Below are 20852 nucleotides of genomic sequence, written 5' to 3'. Positions count from 1 at the left end.
CGGGGGTGATGTCACATGGGGGCGGAGTTGTGACGTCACGATACTCCGGCCCCACGTGACGCCACCCGGCTGTTTGTGAGCTGGCACCGCGGTATGCAGCTCAAACAGGTGGGTGGCGAATACAAGATTGCAGGGGTCCCCAGCGGCGGGACCCCCGCGGTGAGACATCTTATCCCCTATCCTTTGGATAGGGGATAAGATGTCTCAGGGCTGGGGTACCCCTTTAAAGGGGTACTCCGGTAGAAAACTCTTTTTTTTTTTTTATGAACTGGTGCCAGAAAGTTAAACAGATTTGTAAATTACTTCTATTAAAAAAATCTTTACCCTTCCAGTACTTTTTAGCAGCTGTATACTACAGAGGAAATTCTTTTCTTCTTTAATTTGTTTTTTTGTCTTGTCCACAGTGCTCTCTGCTGACACCTCTGTCCATTTCAGGAACTGTCCAGAGCAGGATAGGTTTTCTATGGGGCATTTTTTCCTGCTCTAGACAGTTCCTGACATGGACAGAGGTGTCAGCAGAGAGCACTGTGGACAAGGCAAAAAAGAAATACAAAAAGAAAAGAATTTCCTCTGTAGTATACAGCTGCTAAAAAGTACTGGAAGGGTAAAGATTTTTTTAATAGACGTAATTTATAAATCTGTTTAACTTTCTGGCACCAGTTGATTAAAAAATATATATTTTCCACTGGAGTACCCCTTTAAAGAGGTACTCCTGTGGAAAAAAAAATTTTTAAATCAGCTGGTGCCAGAAAGTTAAACAGATTTGTAAATGACTTTGACTAAAAAATCTTCACTCTTCCAGTACTTTTTAAAAGCTGTATGCTAAAGAGGAAATTCTTTCTTGTCTTGTCCACAGTGCTCTCTGCTGACACCTGCTGTCCGTGTCAGGAACTGTCCAGAGCAGCATAGGTTTGCAATGGGGATTTTCTCCTGCTCTGGACAGTTCCTGAGACGGGCATCAGGTGTCAGCAGAGAGCACTGTGGACAAGACAAAAAAGAAATTCTAAAAGTATAGAATTTCCTCTGTAGCATACAGCTGCTAAAAAGTACTGGAAGGGTAAAGATTTTTTTAAAGATTTTTTAATAGAAATCATTTACAAATCTGTTTAACTTTCTGGCACCAGTTGATTTAAAAAAAAAAAAATATATATATATATATATATATATATATATATATATATATATATATATATTCCACCGGAGTACCTACCCCTCTAACTTGCTGTTCAATCATTTCTAATACTATAATTATTTTAGTAAAAAAATAACATGTACACAAACAGTGATCAATGTATCAGGGAAGAGATGATTTGACATTTTTGATCATTTTATATAGATATCTGGTAGAGAGACCGCACTGGACTCCACAGCTGAGCACGTAATCATCCAAAAGCATACAATGAGTGTAGTAGATTACAGCACCAAAAAGACGGAGAAAGCCTCAAAATCCTCATGGATTGGGACTTTATTCGCTCCCCCAAAGTGCAACTTTTTGGCAAAAAAAAACTTGAAAAAGGCAGTTTGTTGCCAAAATGTTGCACTTTGGGGAGCGAATAAAGTCCCACTCCATGAGGATTTTGAGTCTCTGGCTTTTTGGTGCTGTAATCTACCACACTCATTGTACCATTTTATATAGTTCCATAGTTAGTATGGTTGAATAAAGACATATGTCCATCAAGTTCAACCAAGGAATTGAAGGGAAGGGGTTTGAATTTAAGGGAAAGGGGTTTTATAGATAGAGAGATAGGTACATAGGCAGACGGAAAGATAGATACTTTATATAGTTTTTATTGTTCATACCTTTTAGTCTTTCGTTTAACAGGCAATAATAACTTGTTTTAAAGGAGTACTCCACCCCTAGACATCTTATCCACTATCCCCAGCAGCGGGACCCCCGTGATCTCCCTGCTTCACCCGGCGTTTGTTTAGAGTGTCGGGTGCAGCGCCGGAGGCTCGTGACGTCACGGCCATGCCCCCTCAATGCAAGTCTATGGGAGGGGGCGTGACGGATGTCACGCCCCCTCCCATAGACTTGCATTGAGGGGGCATGGCCGTGACGTCACGAGCCTCCACACCACTTTGCCAGCCATCCAACACGAAGCGAAGTTCGCTCCGTGTACCGGATGTCTGGGGTGCCACAGCCTGATTGCGGGAGTCCCCAGGGATCAGACATCTTACCGGAGTACCCCTTTAACGCTTTTTATTATGTTGTGATGTCCCAGTACGGGATATGCATCTCACAGTCCTATCAGCTTGAGTCCCTGCACGTCCCCAGGGCTCACCTCCCCTGTACCCCTATAATCTGTATAATTGTATATTATATGTAAAGGACCTTTGATATGGTCACATGGTTATTGATCACATGATAATGGTTGTCACATGTTATAGTCACATGTTTTGCTACCCAGAGAGCACCAGGTGACCAGATGACCCGCAGCTAGCCTATGGGCTCCTTTGCTCAGCCCCCCTTTATAAGGAAGGGAGGAGCTGCAATCTGCCTCTTTGATCATTCATTATTCTTAGATCCTGAGGTGAAGTCCAGTCGAGACGTCTCAGAACCAGTGTCCAGCACATCTGTAGGCCTCAAGCCCAAATTACAGCCACAAGTCAGTAAGTCATCTCTGTCCCCTGTCACTATCTTCAGTCAAGTCAAGTCTATTATAGTCAGCATGGCTGTCCTAATGTCTGTCAAAGTCACTGCAAGTCCCAGCAAGCTGCGAGGTCCCTTGTGTTACTGGTCACCTCTCTGGGATTCTGGCCTAGCTGTAAAGACTGTTACCATCTGTCTACCTCAGTAAAGGTACCATTAACCCTGACTTGGCCTTGGACTCTTATTTGCCCTGCCTAACTAGGACTAGCGGTGCTACCGTTCTGGTGGTTATCGGGAAAACCACGCCCTGGCGTCACGAACATTTAGGGGTTAACACCATCTGCCCCTGGGCTACAACATCTGCCCCTACACCTCACATCGCCCCCCCCCCCCCCCCGTGGCCCACCACAATGTCATCATGTAATATCTCTTATGTCTGTCTCTATCTGTATGATTCAAGCCCCGAGGTCACGTCAGGCTACCTTGGTTTCCTATGATCCTCGTACGTAGTGACAACTAACGATGACATGGACCTGTATGGGGAACTACGACGTCTACCTTCTCGTGGGACTGGATTTCGACAGCAGCAGGAGTATAGCCCTTTTGGAGACATGCCAGACAGCAGTGCCACACGTAATCCTTGCTATTACACATGAGACATCAGTTATGATACTACTATGACTAAGACTGCGCAGGTAGGGCAGGACACCCTGAAGAAACCTATATACTATTGTCAGGCGGTTTTCCAAAAGAAAAAAAAATATTGCAAAAATAACTGGGCTTGTGGTGTCCTGACCTAGTTTTCCTCTGAGCTGCTCTGTGTTGTTGGTCTCACACCAACCAACCATGCATTGCTTTGTGTACTCTGCATCGTTGCTGTGCATATTATGTCATTCGCCTGTAGGCCATGGTGATTATCATTTTTTTTCTATTTCATAATTTTCCATAAAAATCTGCTATATGCCATTGAGTTCATCCTGCCATTGCGTAAGGCCAATGGATGAGGTGGACCCCTCAGGTTGTCTCCTGTCCCACTTGGTATGACTTGGTATGCGATGAGTTCCTGCTCTCTAGGCAAAAGAAACATCAAATAGGCAACCCACTCTGACAGCAGCTTACCTCCCGTGAGAACAAAGGGTGGGGCATAGCGGAGAAACAGGAGAACAGTCATATAAGTAAACAAAAAACGTGCAGGATATAGTGCACCTAAAAGAACAGGGATTAGGGTAAAGAAAATATATGATAATATTTGGTATAAAGAAATTTTGAAAGGTGCCCAAAGTATGGCTACGTGAACTTTGTGTGTGAGAAACCACAAGATAATTCTATATAAACCCCAAATAATGAAGGTGCTAAGGAAAGCCTATAATATAATTAGATAAGACTCCAATTAGAATATGAAGCCAAAGAGAAAGGAGCTATTTACACACTTGTATATAACAAAATATATCTTTATTAGTGCAAAATGCAAAAACACACAATAAAAAAAATCATTAAAATAGACAGGGAGGGATACACGAGAAAATGGCGGCATCCTGGGACTGTTGTACATGAAGATATAAGACCGTGTGGAACAAGTAACAAAGAAGAATGGGAGCAAAACGGAGCATTAGGACACCCTATAGCGGAGTGGCGGCGTGACGGGGGCATTAGAGACCCCTTCTCTTTATTTTAAGGGGTTAATGATAGGAAAGGGGCATAGGGGGATCTGGCCCTTTAAGGGAGGGGAATGGGTACGTGAGGTCTCCAGGGAGCAGTGGGGTCGGGAGGAGGTCAGGGGGTGGAGCTTTAGTAGAGTCAGTGCCGGAGCCGGTGTGAGAAATAGTGTGAGAAGGTCCCACACACCACCCTCCCTTTATTTTCGAAGCGCTGATGTTGACGGTTAGGATGGGCAGGAAACAGGGGTCCTTGTTGGGATTAATGGAGGTCAGTTACAGTGTTGGTTTAAAGGGGTATTCCAGGCAAAAACTTTTTTTTATATATCAACTGGCTCCGGAAAGTTAAACAGATTTGTAAATTACTTCTATTAAAAAATCTTAATCCTTCCAATAGTTATTAGCTTCTGAAGTTTTCTGTCTAACTGCTCAATGATGATGTCACGTCCCGGGAGCTGTGCATGATGGGAGAATATCCCTTGCATGATGGGAAAATATCCCCATAGGAGCTGGACAGCTCCCGGGACGTGAGTCATCAGAAAGCAGTTAGACAGAAAACAGCAACTCAACTTCAGAAGCTAATAACTATTGGAAGGATTAAGATTTTTTAATAGAAGTAATTTACAAATCTGTTTAACTTTCCGGAGCCAGTTGATATATAAAAAAAAAGTTTTTGCCTGGAATACCCCTTTAAGGAATGGTGTTGACAGCTGGTGGGGACACAGCTGGATGGGCCTCCTGGTGGTGTGTCGGGGCCCCAGGAGTTGTTGAGAGTAGGCACTAACGATTGTGGGTGCCCCTGGGTCAGGTGAATGCGGCCAGGGGTAAAATAGTTAGTGCCATTTTCACCATAACATGTGTCGGGTTTTTTGTGGGAATGATGGTGGGTTATGGAAGGTTTTAAGGGGAAGGGGGTGGGTCTAACGTCCCTCCAGTCATGGGGCTGAACTGTTTACATAGCCGCAAGGTATAAGGTTACAAGTAGTAGTGCATACCGTATTTTTCATCTGGAGGTCCGCAGGTTGAAGACCACTGGATAGGAGGTAGTACTCATGTGTACCCGCCGCTCCGGACCCGTCACCGCTGCCCTGGATGTCGCCCTCCATCGCTGTCGCCACGTCCCCGGGGTGTCCCCGACGCTCCGGACATCTTCTTCCCCGGGATCCACGCTCTCCGTCGCCGTCATCACATCGCCATCATCACATCACTACGCACGCCGCTCCTATTGGATGACGGGACAGCGTGGGCGATGACGTGATGATGACGATGGCGAGCGCCGGCCATGTAGGGGATCCCGGCACGGAGCAGACACCGAGGAGGCAGGTAAGGTCCCTCCCGGTGTCCTGTAAGCTGTTTGGGACGCCGCGATTTCACCGGGCTAGTGTCACTTTCCCTTCAGACATGGCGGTCAGCTTTGATCGCCGCGTCTGAAGGGTTAATACAGGGAATCACCGCGATCGGTGATGTCCTGTATTAGCCGCGGGTCCCGGCCATTGATGGCCACAGGGACCACCCCGATAGGTGTGTATTCGCCGTATAAGACGCACCAACTTTTCTCCCCCCAGTTTTGGGGAAGAAAAAGTGCGAAAAATACGGTAATAGTAATAAACCATTAAAGTGCCAGTACAAAGCAAAATAGGCTGCTGAAAGTTTAGCCACATAAAAACTATAGTACAGAGCTGTAACATGGATACCAACCACACTGAATGGAGAGTCAGAGCGTCCCAGGCTGCCGCCATTTTCTCGTGTATCCCTCCCTGTCTATTTTAATGATTTTTTTATTGTGTGTTTTTGCATTATGCATTAATAAAGATATATTTTGTTATATACAAGTGTGTTACTAGCTCCTTTCTCTTTGGGTTCACATTAAACAGTCAGTCTGTCTCCGAATTTGAAGGTTTGGCCAATACTAACCCATATGGTCACCAAAAGTGTTACTCTCTGTACCACATACAGTTCTTATAGTCGAGCCAAAGAGATTCCTCAAGGATCTGGGGAGAGAAGCGCATAACTGCGCTATTCTCCCAGCTATATCTAGAGGATGGTGGGGGTCCGAACACTCAGACCCAGACCGATCAAAACTTCACAAGTCCCTGCAACATTTAAAAAAAAAAATTTTTTTTTTTTTTTATAATGACAGGGTCACTTTAAGGGCAATAAGTCCAAGAAAGACCTGTAAACCAAGAGCATAAGTACTTTAATTATAGGAAACTGCTTACAGTGCTATTATTCTCCAATTATGGTGACATGTGAACAGCCCTGGGGCCCCATCCTGAGGGTCATCAGCTGGGCAACCGCAGGTCATTATGTACAGAGATCAAGGAGGTTTTATTGGTCATTTTCTACTTATATTTCCCCACATTTTAGGATAACTCACTATTTATCTTTCTGAGTTGGACAAATTGGGTTGTAGATGTGACACTTGTCCCTAATTTTATAGAGGTGGCAGCAGAGAGCACTGTGGTCAGACAGAAAAGAACTATATACAACTTCCTCTGTAGCATACAGCAGCTGGTAAGTACTGGGAGGATTAAGATTTTTTTTTAATAGTTGTAATTTACAAATCTGTACAGTATAACTTTTTGGCACCAGTTGATTTAAAAAAAAAAATATAATAATGTTTTCCACTGGAGTACCCCTTTAAACATCCCGATGCTGTTTCAACACATTGCACCCTATGACATGTAACTACACAGAAACACATTTCGGAACAGTCTATTCCATAACAAGGGACAATATTGTGAATGGCCGATCCTAGAAAGGGCCTTTGCCTACAGGAATTAAAGGGGTACTCCGGCCCTAAGACTAGTGTTGGGCGTGAATATTCGCATTTTGAATTTTTATCGCAAATATTGCAAATATATTCAAAATTACGAATATTCACTTTTTTCCGCATATGCGCATATTCGCATATTCCTTCTTTTCATTTTTGGGCCAATTAGAATGATGCAAATACACTTGTCAGAGGTTATCAACAACACCCCTAGCAACCAATAGTAAAGTTGCCCCCACCCCCTCACTGTTTTCTTCCTCGAATACACGAATATAACGAATATGCGAAATTCGCGAATATAAGACGAATATTCGTCTATATATTCGCGAAATATCGCCAATTCGAATATGGGCAATGCCGCTCGTCACTACCTAAGACATCTTCTCCCCTATCCACGACTCCGCCCCCGTGTGACGTCACGCCCCGCCCCTGCTATGCAAGTCTATGGGAGGGGGCGTGACGCCCCCTCCCATAGACTTGCATAGCAGGGGTGGGGCGTGATGTCACACGGGGGCGGAGTCGTGACGTCACAATACTCCGCCCCCGTGGTCACCACCCGGCAGTTTGTGGGCTGGCAGCGCGGCGTGCCGCTCAAAGAGGTAGGTGCCGAATGCAAGATTGCGGGGGGGACCCCCGGCGGTCAGACAACTTATCCCTTATCCTTTGGATAGGGGATAAGATGTCTTAAGGCTGGAGTACCCCTTTAAGGGATAAAGGGTATCAAAATAGGACAATAATGTATTTAGGGGACGCTGATTAGGATCTCAGACAAATATATTGTGCTTCGAAATACCCAAAAGGGTCCTGAGGGCACATGTGGGAATGCGTCATGGGATATCCCCCAAATTAGGAGGGAAAACCCCTTGTATATATAGATCCTGAACCCTAGCGCTGAATCCCTTCCTTCTGACACATGTAATTGAGCGTTTTCTGCCTCCCGTGCCTGCAGCCCTGCCTCCACCCTCCTCGCATCCATTCAGGAAATCGCGCACTTACAGGAAATGCTCGGGCTTTCCCTGTGACATTTACACCGTCCATTAAATGATATGATAGAAGACAAATTGTACGGGCAGCTGCAGTGTGGGAACATTACAAGCATAATCCCTGTATACAAAGAAATCCTTCATCCAGATTCGCCCGGTCTGGAGATTCCAGATATCCTTCTTTAACATTGTATTCTGGGAATCTAGAGCATTTCGTGTAAATTTAATTAATCGTCGGCCAAATTTAGCAACAGCTGGAGGGCCACAGTTTGGAGACCACCATTGTGTAATATTATAACGTTACACAATGTTCTCATAGAACTTCCCCTTATACAATGATAATAATAATTAAATGCAATAACAAGCGAAAAACAGCATTTTGTTAAAGGGGTACTCCGGAGAAAGAAAAAAAAAAAAAAATGAAAACTCAACTGGTGCCGGAAAGTTATACAGATTTGTAAATTGCTTCTATTTAAAAATCTTAATCCTTCCAGTACTTATCAGCTGCTGTACACTACAGAGAAAGTTCTTTTCTTTTTGAATTTCTTTCCAGCCTGACCACAGTGCTCTCTGGTGACACCTCTGTCCTGTCTGAAAACAGAGAGGAGCAAAAAAACAATATTTTTTTTTTCCAGGTCACTACCAAAAACAACAGGTCACTACATAAAACTGGTGCCAGATCTGTAAATTACCTTTAGATAAGAATCTTAACCCTTCCAGTACTTATCAGCTGCTGTGTGCTCCAGAGGAAGTTGTGTAGTTCTTTCCTGTCTGACCACCGTGCTCTCTGCTGCCACCTCTGTCCATGTCAGGAACTGTCCAGAGCAGGAGAGGTTTGCTATGGGGATTTTGCTCCCACTCTGGACAGTTCCTGACATGGACAGAGGTGGCAGCAGAGAGCATGGTGGTCAGACAGGAAACACAACTTCCTCTAGAGCATACAGCAGCTGATAAGTACTGGAAGGGTTAAGATTTTTTTTTATCTAGAGGTAATTTACAGATCTGTATAACTTTCTGGCACCAGTTTTTTTTTTTTATGTAGTGACCTGTTGTTTTTGGTAGTGACCTGGAAAAAAAAAATATTGTTTTTTACTCCTCTCTGTTTACAGACAGGACAGGAGTGAGCACAGAGGAGTGCTGGTCACTTACTGGATTTTGTCCCTTCCTGTGGGACAAAGATGATGCTGCAGCCGGACAGGATTATATTATGGATGGTATGGGGACCCCTAGTGGTCATTTTTTTTATAAGCCCTGATTTCAATAAAAAGGAGATAAAAAAAATTTTTATGTAGTATATTAGAAAGGTTATTGTTTTGCCAAGATGTACGACATATAAAAGGTTTTTTTTTTTTTCTCTCTTTTTTATATAAAAGGTTTTTTATTCTGACAGTGCCCGTTTAACTTGTAAATTAAGCTAAGGGTATCTGCTATTTTAATACTCTATGACAGTGGTCTCCAACCTGCGGACCTCCAGATGTTGCAAAACTACAACTCTCAGCATGCCCGGACAGCCGTTGGCTGTCCGGGCATGCTGGGAGTTGTAGTTTTACAACATCTGGAGGTTCGCAGGTTGAAGACTGCTGTTCTATAACAATATTATGTGGGCAATGCATATAAAGATGAGCACATCCAGACAATAAGGAAGTAGATCTACCAGTGCACGCTGTATGGGCTAAATAGCAAAAGCAGTCATACACAAGTACATACCGGGGGGTGCTGATCAGTCATTGGCTTCATTTTTGCAATACTTTTGATCAACTTTTGGCACGCTCTCACATTCCTATGTTATGCATTTGTGGTAGTGTGGGGTGAAGGATGCAATGTGGTGTTGTGAGTGGTAGTAGTCAGGATCCAGACTGGTATGCAGCGAGGACACTGGTGGTGGATCCTCTGTGTCAGTGAGGTGATGGCGTGGGCCGTACCAGGGGAACGGAATCTAAGGGGTTACTGGTTTTCACCAGAGCCCGCCGCAAAGCGGGATGGACTTGCAGCGGCAGGTAACCCCCAGGTCGTTCCACCCGATAGCGACTCAACCCTAGCTGATGGCTGAGACAGGCGCGGTACAAGGGACAAGGCAAGAGCAAGGTCGGACGTAGCAGAAGGTCAGGGGCAACGGCAAGGGTCTGGATACACAGGCTTGGGATACACAAAACGCTTTCTCAGGGCACTAGGGTAACAAGATTCGGCAAGGACAGGAAGGGGAAGTGGGTTTTTATATGTTTTGAACTGATTGGGCCAGGCACCAATTAGTGGTGCACTGGCCCTTTAAATTTCATAGAGCCGGCATGCGGGCGCCTTAGAGAGCGGGGCCGCGCGCACCGGGAGGGCAGTGAAGGAGGACGTGGTGGGTGAGAGATACAGGACGCGATCCGAGAGCGGGCACGTCCCGCACCTCGGATCGCGTCCCCTCCGAGAACAAGGAAGCAGCGCTCGCGGTCAGCGGTGCCGACCAGAGCGCCGCAAACAGAAGCACGCCGCGAGCACTCCGGGGAAGCAGCGGGACCCGGAGCGCTCGGCGTGACAGTAGTGATGTAGGGTGCTGGTATTAACCCTTTGTTGTCGTGACGCCAGGGTGTGGGTTCCTCAATGCAATAGTCCTACTACTAATAGTGTCAAGGAGGCGTGGCTTAGGGTCTGAGATGCCCTAGGCCCGCAAAGTCTCTGTGTGCTGAATCCCTGCCCTTTTGCATATCGATAGGCAGGGCCTGGGCTGGCTTACAGCACTGAGGCCTGCTAAAATGCTGCGCATGCACCGTTGTTTTCAATTGAGACGCCTACAGGGAGACAGCAACACTCTCTCCATGCAGTCATTCTTGTGTGTGCAAGTGCTGTGAGGTAGAGAGGCCAAAGTTGTAATCACTTGCCACATCTGTGCCACAATTGGAAACAACAGCATATACACAAGGTTTAAGCAGTGCTCGGTGGTGCAAGAAGGTGGGAATTCTGCACACAGGGAAGTGGCTGGCCTTAGGCAAAGCGGATCCTAGGCCACGCCTCCTTGACACTTGCACGTCCATAAGTCAGCATTTTTGATAATCACACAAACACAATGTATGATTTTATTGCAATCTATGCAACAGTGCCAACAGTTCACTATTGCCATTGGGGAGAGGGGGACAGATTCATTTTAAATGGGCACTGTCAGATCCCCAAAAAATGTATATGTTGTGATTGATGAAAATTAAAGACCTTTTGTTTACAAATTTTTGAATATTTAATATAGAAAACGGCTCCTGAAAATCCCACTACTAGGGGTCCCATACCAACTGGGACACTAACCAGTCCTGCAGCAGCATCAGCTTGTCCATGAGTCATGGACAAGAGATGACTCATGGACAAGGCTGCAGGAGAAGACACACCAGTCATCCCCTATCACCACAAGAGAGGGACACACCCCCTTCCACCACACACCAATCACCTCCTACCACCACAAGAGAGGGACACGCCCTTTTCTACCACACACCAATCACCTCCTACCACCACAAGAGAGAGACACACCACCTTCCACCACACACCAATCACCTCCCACCACCACAGGAGAGGGACACACCCCCTTCCACCACACACCAATCACCTCCCACCACCACAAGAGAGGGACACACCCCCTTCCACCACACACCAATCACCTCCCACCACCACAAGAGAGGGACATACCCCCTTCCACCACACACCAATCACCTCCCACACCACAAGAGAGGCACACACCCCCTTCCACCACACACCAATCACCTCCCACCACCACAAGACAGGGAAACACGCCCTTCCCCTGAGAGGATTTCTAACACTGTGAGCTAAAGAAAATAGCTATTTTTATAATAAATATAGGTTATAGAGGCATAGAAATGAGATATACATGGTCAGGATTAGGTACTGAGTAACATATTATAATTATTATTTTTTTTTATTTTTTTTGCGGGATATGACAGATACGCTTTAAACCCAGCCACTGATGAAGAAGACCTCAGCAATGACTACTCCTGAAACCATAGAAGACATCCATGACATGATTCTGGAACAATGGAGAATTGTTTTTTAAAGATAGACATGGCTCTGACCATTTCCAAAGTTGGGTCCATTAATTCATAATCATCTGGAATATCTGTCAGCAGATCAAAAACATTCCTGAGTGCCACCCTTCGAAGAAATTCTGCAGTACTTCCGGCAGGATGTTCATGCTTTCCTGTTGCGAATGGTGACCATGGATGAGATGTGGATTTTATTTATGATTTAAAAGAGCAGTCAGAACAATGGATTCCCATGTGCATGGAAGTTCAGAGTTCAGAAGTCATTAGATTAGGTCAGTGTTTCCCAACCATGTGTCCACTCAAACGGTCAGAAACAGGCTCCATGAAGGTGGTATGAGGGCCCGACATCCACAGGTGGGGGTTGTGCTTACAGCCCAACACCGTGCAGGACATTTGGCATTTGCCAGAGAACACCAAGATTGGCAAATTCGCCACTGGCATCCTGTGCTCTTCACAGATGAAAGTAGGTACATACTGAGCACATGTGACAGACGAGTCTGGAGACGCCGTGGAGAACGTTCTGCTACCTGCAACATCCTCCAGCATGACCAGTTTGGTGGTGGGTCAGTAATGGTGTAGGGTGGCATTTCTTTGGGGGGCTGCACAGCCCTCCATGTGCTTGCCAGAGGTAGCCTGACTGCCATTACGTACAGAGATGAGATCCTCAGACCATATGCTGGTGCGGTTGGCCCTGGGTTCCTCCTAATGCAAGACAATGCTAGACCTCATGTGGCTGGAGTGTGTCAGTAGTTCCTGCAAGAGGAAGGCATTGATGCTATGGACTGGCCCGTTCCCCAGACCTGAACCCGATTGAGCACATCTGGGACATCTCGCTCCATCCACCACAGACTGTCCAGGAGTTGGCGGATGCTTTAGTCCAGGTCTGGGAGGACATCCCTCAGGAGACCATCCTCCACCTCATCAGGAGCATGCCCAGGCATTGTAGGGAGGTCATACGGGCACGTGGAGGCCACACACACTACTGAGCCTTATTGTGACTTGTTTTAAGGACATTACATAAAGTTGGATCAGCCTGTAGTGGGGTTTTCCACTTTGATTTTGAGTGTGACTCCATATCCAGACCTCCATGGGTTGATACATTTGATTTCCATTGATAATTTTTGTGTGATTTTGTTGTCAGCGCATTCAACTATGTAAAGATGAAAGTATTTCATACGATTAGTTCATTCATTCAGATCTAGGATGTGTTATCTTAGTGTTCCCTTCATTTTTTTGAGCAGTGTAAATAGGAGAGCTTTTGGTAAATTTTCTCATCTCTAGTGACGTCACTCACAGTTACAACACTCAACAATACACACCAGCGAGACGTGTCTGGTTGAGACAGCATTCCGCCAGCAAGCACTGGATGCACTCTCATCGGCTATCAGCAGGATCACCAGAAATGGTAAGGGTATGTTCACACGGCAGAATGTCCGTTCGGTATTCCGCATTAATATTCCGCACGGACATTTGGCAGCAGCAGAATCCCATTGATTTCAATAGGATTCTGCTGTTGGTTTACACGGCAGAATTTCCGCAGCAGCAACATCCTGAATCCGCCGTTCGTAAAAAATTGAACCTGTTTAAAGCGTACCTGTCAGTTCCAACAAAAAAAAAAATTTATATGTAAGGCTAGGTTCAGTCGGCGCTAGGACCGCGCGGACACTGCAGTCTCCAATAGACTGCAATGTGTTCCGCGCGGATTTCCGCCTGAAGAAAGAGCAACGCCTTTCTTCAGGCGGAAATTTCAATGCGGATTTTCCGCTTCACAAATTCTGAAGTGTGAATTTGTGAACGGAAACCCATTCACTACACTAGACATTTTAGCAAGCGGAATTTCTGACAGAAATTCCGTAGTCTGAACCTAGCCTAACTCTACAATTTTTCTGCCTCCATGACCTATATTTATTATAAAAATACCTCTTTTCTTTAGCTCACAGTGTTAGAAATCATCTCAGGGGAAGGGGGCGTGTCCCTCCCTTATGGTGGTGGGAGGTGATTGGTGTGTGGTGGGAGGGGGCGTGTGCCTCCTTGTGGTGCATGGAGGTGATTGGTGTGTGGTGGGAGGGGGTGTGTCCCTCGTTGTGGTACATGGAGGTGATTGGTGTGTCTGTTCATGCAGCCTTGTCCATGAGTCATTTCTTGTCTAGGACTCATGGACAAGCTTGATGCTGCAGGACTGGTTGGTGTCCCAGTAGGTATGGGGACCCCTCATGGTGGGATTTTAAGTTACCATTTTCATTATTAAATATTGAAAAAAAAATTAAAACAACCATATTACAAAATGTCTTTAATTTTTATCAGTAACAACATATAAAAAGTTTTTGGATCTGACAGTGCCCATTTAATGTTTTTGCAGATTCCGCTCGAAAAAGGCCTCTGTCCACTGAGGACAAGTGGGGCTCTGTACACTGAGGACAAGCGGGGCTCTGTACACTGAGGACAAGCGGGGCTCTGTACACTGAGGACAAGCGGGGCTCTGTACACTGAGGACAAGCGGGGCTCTGTACCCTGAGGACAAGCAGGGCTCTGCACACTGAGGACAAGCGGGGCTCTGTACACTGAGGACAAGCGGGGCTCTGTACACTGAGGACAAGCAGGGCTCTGTACACTGAGGACAAGCAGGGCTCTGTACACTGAGGACAAGCAGGGCTCTGTACACTGAGGACAAGCAGGGATCTGTACACTGAGGACAAGCAGGGATCTGTGCACTGAAGACAAGCCCTGTACACTGAGGCTTTATGACATGCTCCCGGCTCACACAACAGGATGATTGACAAGCCAGGAGTCTGCACAAGAGCCCTGCTTTTCCTGACCTCACTTCCTGTATTTGGACTCCTCATAGAGACACACAGGCAATAGCTGCAGGAACGGCATTTTTTAACCCAAAAATATACAATTTTTTTTATCAATGTATATTACAAATATACATATAATAGTATTAACTACAGAATATCAAAAGTTTTACACACATAGATAAAATGAGTTCAAAATAACACTTTTTACATTAAAATTTATTAAAGCATACTAAAAACGTGCAAACCTTGTATACAGCAATATCAACTAGATGAATAAGGTGCTTCAGTATCACATATCATACATGTTACATGCCTGCAAACCAATACTAAATAATGCCTGCCATGTTGTATGTGGCATGCTGCCATGTACCTTTAATATCCTCCCAAAACATCTCCTGGCCTTGTTACCATAATGCCACAATTAGGTCATACAGAACACGTAAGTAACATTATCCTTACCCATTTCTATGTAGGATGTGTTGCTGCCGTACCCCTAGGTACGTTTCTTTTCCATTTTCTCAAGGGGCGGGACTAGCACTCCCCTGTGCTCATTTCTGTCCTATCAGATTGCAGCATGGAAACAGAGAGGAGGGGGTTACAGAGCAGACTGCATTGATAGGATGAAGAGACCCAGCACTGCACAGCAGACTCAGGGAGGAAGATGAGTCATGCGGAGTGAGGACACGCCTCTTCCAGAGCACAGGATGACAAACCAAGTGAGCAAAAGAAAGAAGGTATTTGTGAGAGAAATAAAGGTGCTAGACTTGTCCCAAAGGAACAATAATAACTACTGTCTCTACAGAGGAAGGTTAAGCTCCCTGGTGGGCTAAGTAATTACATACCGTAATACAGCCATATGTAAGAGGTCTAAATCTGCATTATTAAACTGATTTTTTCCATAAATATATTTAGTAGAACCTTTTTGGTTGTGAAATAACAAAACTGTCAGTTTGCATTTTTTTCCAACAAAAATAAGTTATTTATTTCACTGAATCCACCCACTGGAACAAGTGTCATCACCTATAGGCAAAAGAACAGAGCAGTGACATTTCATGAAGTCACATTCTCAGACATCCTGCCGTATGTTAATGACCCGCCACCAGGTTGTGGTTTATATGAACTTGTGTTCTAGAAAAATTGAAATAACAACAATGTCCCACTTTCACCCCACTTGACTTGGCATGTGACTCACTCTAGTTATTGTTCAATGTCTTTTGTGGCTGGTGTCCTCCATACATGGTGTCTGCTTGTGGTGGGTGCAGAAAAATCTGATTAATACTGCAGAATTGGCATACATCAAAGAGCACGCTGAGAAAGTAGGGCAGCACAGGCCTTCAGAGAACATGAATAAAATGATATGCAGAACCTGAAAAGAAATAAGAAATGTTCTATAGGAATTCCTAAGACATCTGTGGTGGCCCAGTACAGGAGTTGCACCCCTGTACCCTAGATGCCCTGTCCGGCAGACTCCATCCTGTGACCCCTGGGCCCCCCTTCACCTGTCTCCCATGTACATTCCCTTAAGTGCCTATGTTATATAATGTATTGTACATATAATGTGTTATGCCTTTAAGCATTGTTGTCATGTGATTGTGACCAGGGAAGGTACCAGTGACATGTGACCTACAAGGTGACCTATGGGACCCCTCCTAGTCTCCCCCATATAAGCCCTGGGTGCAGCTAGTTCAGTCTCTTGGAGCTCTTCTCTTGTTTGCTTTGCTGACTGCAGTAAGGTCAAGTCCTAGGTGAGTGTCTGAAGTCCAGAGGAGGCATAAAGTCTACCACGCAGCCACGGATCCACAAGTCCACTACCCCCCAGGTCCAAGTCAAAGCCTGGAAAGCTACAAATGGGGTAAAGTCTGTCATAGTCAAGTCAGTCCAAGTCAAGTCTATCTCAAGTCTGCATGGCCATGCTTCAAATTGTCCAAGTCCACTATAAGTATCAGCAAGCTCTGTGGTCTCTGAAGTCACTGGTCACCTCCTTGGGTTTAGCCAAGCTGTATAGGCTGTTACACCTGTCTGACTCAGTAAAGCTGCCGTTGTTCGGTAACTTGGCGTCGGAGTCCTTATTTGCCCCCGTGCCTAGCCCAGGATCCAGCGGCCTACCTTCGGGTGGTGAAGCGGCTAAACCCATAGCCCATTCTTTCCTTCTCATCAACCTATTTAATTGTCTAAATATCATTCATTAGTTATATAGAGCAGTTCCTCCTCTTTGATTGTCACTTACATGCATGAAGTGAGGGAATTACATCATTCAGCCATCCACTAAATCCCTCTCTGAAAGCAGCCCCCCCCCCTCCTGAGAGACACTGACCATGTGGTTTCTGCTTTGCACTGATAAGTCATGCTCTCTTTAGTGCTGAGAACTGGGAGGTGTGTGCAGGCTTAGCCAATCAGATACTGAACCCCTCTCTGCTGCTCAGAGCAGGAGGGTGGGGGGTGCTCTCAGAGAGTGAGCTGGCTGGTAGAGCTGCAATGATTGCTTGGAGATGTAGGCAAGGGGAGGGAGCATGGCAAAAAAAATGGTTTGGCCTAGGTCCCCTAGTTCCAGTGAAGAGAAATTTTAGTGCTTCAACATACCAAGACATTTTGTACAATTGCTACTTTCAGGTTTGTGGGAACAGTTTGGGTTTGACCCTTTTTAGTTCCAGCATGACTGTCCCCAAGTGCCCAAAGCAAGGTCCATAGACATTTAGGAGGATCTTGTGTGGAAGACCTTGACTGGCTGTGTAGAGTCCTAACCTCAACCCCATCCAAACCCTTTGGGATGAATTAGAAAGGAAATTGCGAGCCATGTCCTTTCATCCCACATCAGTGTCTGACAATTGCCTCACAAATGTTCTTCTGGATAATTTGGTCCAAGTTACCATGGACACCTCCAAAATCTTGTAGAAAGCCTTCCCAGAAGGGTGTAGGCTTTTATACCTGCAAATAGTGGAGCAACTCCATAATAATGGGGGAGATTTATCACATTAGAAACAAGAAAAATGTGTAGTTCAGCTCACCACCCAATACGAACAATGGATACCAGGACTGCGGCTATGGTGCGGCACCGCAGGAGTATTTGGAGCGCGGACAATGCGGGCCGTATCCTGTATAGACTGGATAGAACAAAAATGGTGGGGTCCAGCTCACAAAAATTAGAAATTAAGACATAGCTTTTACTGGGTGACATTAAAACATGAACAAAAGCAACAAAAACCTAAAAGTGCATTAAAAACAAAACTCTGACGCATTTCGAACTTCCAAAGAGTTCTTAATCATGGCCAACTCTTTGGAAGTTCGAAACACGTCAGAGTTCTTTTTTTTTTATGTACTTTTAGGTTTTTGTCGAGCTTTATCAAAATCTTCCAGAGGAAAAGTTGCTCATAGCAACCAATCAGATCGCTGCTTTCAATTTTTAAAGACTTTTGAAAAATGAAAGAAGCGATCTGATTGGTTGCTATGGGCAACTCAGCAACTTTTCCTCTGGACAGGTTTTGATAAATCTCCCCCAATGTCTATGGACTTATAACGCGATGTCTCTAAAAGCTCCAGTACAAGTAATGTGCAGGTTTCACCATGCTTTTGCCCATACATTGTAAGTGTGAACAGAACCTAAGGCTGGAAAAAACTTCTACTGCAATGGCAAATCAACAAGAACCCAGCCATGTCAGATTTGTGGCAACCATAGCAAGGCTGTAGACACTCTATTTTAGGGTGCGTTCCCACCTGGCGTATAGGCAGCGTATTTCACGCTGCGCAAAATTTGCGGCAGCAGTGGGAAATACGCTGCGTATTCCTTGCTCACTATATACACAGGGCTTTCCGGCAGCAGTCCTATGCGTGTAGTGAGTTTTGGAGGCGGGGCCGTGTGCCGACGTGACTGTGACGAGCGGCTCCGCCTCCAAAACTCGCTGCCCACATAGGGCTGCCGCGAGAAAACCCTGTGTGTATAGTGAGCAAGGGATATGCAGCGTATTTCCCACTGCTGCCGCAAATTTTGCGCTGTGTGAAATATTGCCTATACTATATACTACTATATAGTCCAACATGCTGGGAGTTGTAGTTTTTGTTTGGGGCAGCTGCTGAGCCACAGGCTGTATCAGGGCATGCTGGGAGGTGTAGTTAGTAACTAACTGCAATTCCCGAATTCAATAATAAAAAAAAAGCGATCAAAAAGTCACATCAAAACAAAAATGGTGCTGTTTAAAACTACAGATCGGGGCACAAAAAATGATCCCTCAAACAGGCCCATATAAGGAGAAATAAAAAAAGTTATAGGGGTCAGAATAGGACAACATTTCCCCCCGCATGTGTGTATCCTGTGATGATACGCATATATAATTAATTATGCAAATTAGCATGGCCGGTATTTTTTTGGCAAGAAAGGTGGCAACCCTAGTCGCACATCGGCCTGCCTACATAACTGGGCAGATTTGCCTGGAGCTGGGTGACAATACTTGTGGGAGTAGTAGTGGCGGCCATATTGGTTGTCACTCATGTTTCCTAAGAACAGATGTCAATAACAAATGGAAACCGTGACTCAGGGACTTATATTTTTGTTATATCTGTATTACTAATGTTAAAGTTTTCTGAGACCTCAGTATTAAAGGGGTAAAAAAAATATTTTTTATCAATTGGTGCCAGAAAGTTAAACAGATTTGTAAATTACCTCTATTAAAAAAATCTTAATCCTTCCAGTACTTTTTAGCAGCTGTATGCTACAGAGGAAATTCTTTTCTTTTTGAATTTATTTTTTTTGTCTTGTCCACAGTGCTTTCTTTAAAGGGGTACTCCACCCATAGACATCTTATCCCCTATGCAAAGGATAGGGGATAAGATGTCTGATTGCGGGGGATAAGATGTCTAGGGGTGGAGTACCCCTTTAATTGCATATCTGTCAAGGGTTCTGAGGATAGTACTATTTTTTTCACTTATTGTCGCCCAGAAAAAATGGACCTGCTCCTTGTCCGTCTTTCACGTCAAAACAGATTTTTACCTTTCACTGAAAAATCTTTCCTCCAGCATGTTTTGCGTTGCTGTACAGGGTGTCACCGCACCGGCGCGCACAGTAACAGCTCTTCTCCCCCTGGTGGACAAAATAATAAATATGAAACTGTGTTCCACAAAGTCACAGTTAGGCTCCAGACACAAATTTCGTTTGGTCTGAGAGAAAAAAAAAAAAAAAAAAAAAAAAAAAAACTGCCACTTTTCTACTCCTCCATGATGCAGTTTTTGTGGCATTTTTCCCCCAAAAAATTGTGCGCGATCTCTCTTTTTTTTTTTCTCATGACAAGTCACCTGATTCTTATATCATGTGACCCAAGGATTACCAATTGATGAATTGGGGGGAATAAACACCTGGAAAAAAAAAACTGACTGTCCGTAGTGTGGATGAGGCCTTAGGGCGCTATTCACACAATGTATTTTCAGAGCAGAATTCCTCTGCTGCGGAAAAATATGACACAGCAGCCTCCCATTTTTTTTTCAAGGGGATTCTACTGCACTATTCACACTACATGTGTATTCTTCTTTGGAGACAGGCCATTTCCAAGCGGTCCTAGTGCCGACTTGTTCTACCGGCGCCCACTACATCTCTGCCCAAGATGGAATACTCAGGCCTGCTGGAAGTTGTAGTTTTGCTACGGCTGAAGGGCCTCCGGCTGGGCACCTGAGGGGGATTTATCAAAACCTGCGCATGGGAAAAGTTGATCAGTTGCCCATAGCAACCAATCAGATCGCTTCTTTCATCTTTAAAAAGGCCTTTGAAAAATGAAAGTAGCAATCTGATTGGTTGCTATGGGCAACTGAACAACTTTTCCTCTGCGCAGGTTTTGATAAATTCGCCGCCCCCTTCCCCCCACAGACCCTAATCATTTCTAGCATTTTTTTGTTAAAAAAAAAAAACACACACACACACACACACAAAAAAAAAAAAAAACACAATGCAATTATTTTCTTGCCTTTTTTTTTTATTTTTTTTTTTTTTTAAAGCATAAATTATAAATGTCTGATAGATGCGGATCAGGGTCCCTCAACCACCTCG

The sequence above is a fragment of the Hyla sarda genome, chromosome 9 (genome assembly GCF_029499605.1).
Source record: "Hyla sarda isolate aHylSar1 chromosome 9, aHylSar1.hap1, whole genome shotgun sequence".
Classification (NCBI taxonomy): domain Eukaryota; kingdom Metazoa; phylum Chordata; class Amphibia; order Anura; family Hylidae; genus Hyla; species Hyla sarda.
This window is presented reverse-complemented; position numbering follows the sequence as displayed.